The sequence below is a fragment of the Chiloscyllium plagiosum genome, chromosome 2 (genome assembly GCF_004010195.1).
Source record: "Chiloscyllium plagiosum isolate BGI_BamShark_2017 chromosome 2, ASM401019v2, whole genome shotgun sequence".
Lineage (NCBI taxonomy): Eukaryota > Metazoa > Chordata > Chondrichthyes > Orectolobiformes > Hemiscylliidae > Chiloscyllium > Chiloscyllium plagiosum.
Genome location: NC_057711.1, coordinates 92,968,757 through 92,971,483, shown reverse-complemented (window position 1 = coordinate 92,971,483; position 2,727 = coordinate 92,968,757). Strand labels below are relative to the sequence as shown.

At 46.2% G+C, this 2,727-nt stretch overlaps 1 non-coding gene across 1 annotated transcript; it reads left to right on the top strand.

Moving 5' to 3' along the window:
* Positions 1-2,082: 2,082 nt before the first annotated feature.
* Positions 2,083-2,201, top strand: LOC122539645. Its single transcript, XR_006309133.1, has one exon. It is a non-coding gene; the product is annotated as a 5S ribosomal RNA (ribosomal RNA).
* The last annotated feature ends 526 nt before the right edge of the window (positions 2,202-2,727 follow it).

Genomic DNA, 2,727 nt, shown 5'->3' with positions numbered 1-2,727 from the left:
AGAGTGTAGATTGATGGGTTTTGTTACTCTATATTACACTTTGTTAACACTTAGATTGATTTAGGTTTTTAGTTGTATAGAAGAGCTTAATTACACTGTGATGTGGAGGTGCTGGTGTTGGACTGGGGGGGATAAAGTTAAAAGATCACACAACATCAGGTTATAGCCCAACAGGTTATTTGAAAGTACAAGCTTTTGGAACGCTGCTGCTTCATCAGGTAACTGGTGAGGCAGGATCATAGGACACAGAATTTATAGTAAAAGATCAAAATGTCATACAACTGACATGATGTATTGAACAAGCTTAGATTGCTGTTAAGTCTCCAGTCACTGGGAATGGGATGCAGATTTTGATTGATTAATCTGTAAATCTCAGAACTTCTTTCACAATTGATACAGGTTATTACTGATGTAACAAAGCTGTAGAGAGCTCTGGTAGAGTGTAGAATGATAAAGCTGATTTTTGATACAGTGTTGGTGGAGATTGACAGGGTTCATTACTGGTGTAACAGAGATTTATTACACTATGTTACAGTGTAGATTGATAGGGTTTATTATTGGTGTCAGAGAGCTGGATTACCCTGTAGTTATAGTGTAGATTGTTTGGGTTTTAACTGATGTAATAGAGCTTTATTACATTGTGTTAGAGTGTAGATTGGTAGAGTTTATTAGTTGTGCAACAGAACTTTTATTACACTGTCTTAAGAGTGCGGATTGATAGGGATGATTACCGGTATAGCAGACCTTTATTACACTTTGTTAGTGTCTAGGCAATAGACAATAGATGTAGGAGTAGGCCATTCTGCCCTTTGAGCCTGCACCACCATTCAATATGATCATGGCTGATCATAATCAGTATCCTGTTCCTGCCTTATCTCCATAACCCTTGATTCCACTATCTTGAGAGCTCTATCTTTCTTAAATGAATCCAGAGACTGGGCCTCCACTGCCTTCTGGGGCAGAGCATTCCACACAGCCACCACTCTCTGGGTGAAGAAATCCCTCCTCATCTCTGTCCTAAATGGTCTACCCCGTATTTTTAAGCTGTGTCCTCTGGTTCAGCACTCACCCATCAGCGGAAACATGTTTCCTGCCTCCAGAGTGTCCAATCCTTTAATAATCTTATATGTCTCAATCAGATCCCCTCTCAGTTTTCTAAACTCAAGGGTATACAAGCCCAGTCACTCTAGTCTTTCAGCATAAGGTAATCCCGCCATTCCAGGAATTGACCTCATGAACGTATGCTGCACTCCCTCAATAGCCAGAATATCTTTCCTCAAATTTTTGAGACCAGAACTGCACACAGTACTCCAGGTGTGGTCTCACCAGGGCCCTGTACAGCTGCAGAAGAACCTCTTTGCTTCTATACTCAATCCCTCTTGTTATGAAGGCAGGCATGCTATTAGCCTTCCTCACTACCTGCTATACCTGCATGCTTACCTTCACTGACTGGTGTACAAAAACACCCTGATCTCTCTGTACTGCCCCTTTACCTAAATTGATTCCATTTATGTAGTAATCTGCCTTCCTGTTCTTGCCACCAAAGTGGATAACCATACATTTATCCACATTAAACTGCATGGGCCATGCATCTGACCACTCACCTAACCTGTCCAGGTCACCCTGTAATCTCCTAACATCCTCATCACATTTCACCCTGCCACCCAGCTGATGAAATTTGCGAATGTTATTGCTAATACCATCTTGTATATCCTGAAGATAGATTGTAAAAAGCTGCGGTCCCAGTACTGATCCGTGCGGTACCCCACTGGACAGTGCCCGGCATTCCGAAATGGAGGAGTGGAGGAGTGTGGAAGGATGAGAGAATGCAGGCTGCAGCCCTATGAAGCAGGGGGAGGGCTTGCAGTGGGCCTGTGTGGGGATGTGGGAGACTACAGGAGCCTGGTGGGCAAGGGCTGGCCTGAAAGGCAGCTGGAGGGACGGAGGGAGGGAAGCACGCACGGAGGAGGAAGAGCAAAGAGAAAAGAGAAAAAAAAGCCAAAGGGGATAAAGAGAAAGAGCAACAAAGAAAATGTGGCTGGCCAGCACGCCTTGAAGTAGGGAGAAAAGGCAGGGGCCAGCGCCTACGGCCATACTAGTCTGAAAACGCCCGATCTCGTCTGATCTCGGAAGCTAAGCAGACTCAGGCCTGGTTAGTACTTGGATGGGAAACCGCCTGGGAATACCAGGTGCAGTAGGCTTTTTCCGCCAGCAGTGGCTGCTCAAGTCACCCCTCTGCACTTGTCTTGTGCCAGGCAATGGAGCGGCAGGTTATTTTTGCTGCAGCTGCTGTGCCTGGCATCAGTCTCCTGCAGGCACGAGACACGGAGGGGAGGAGAGCGGAGCGCTGCCAAAATCAGCAAGAAAGGCGGAAAGAAAGGGATTGGGGCTGCACGCTGTCTGCGGGTGGCAGTCAGGAAAGGCGGACAATAGACAATAGGTGCAGGAGTTGGCCATTCTGCCCTTCCAGCCTGCACCACCATTCAATATGATCATGGCTGATCATCCTTAATCAGTATCCTGTTCCTGCCTTATCTCCATAACCCTTGATTCCACTATCCTTGAGAGCTCTATCCAACTCTTTCTTAAATGAATCCAGAGACTGGGCCTCCACTGCCCTCTGGGGCAGAGCATTCCACACAGCCACCACTCTCTGGGTGAAGAAGTTTCTCCCCATCTCTGTCCTAAATGGTCTACCCCGTATTTTTAAGCTGTCTCCTCTGGTTC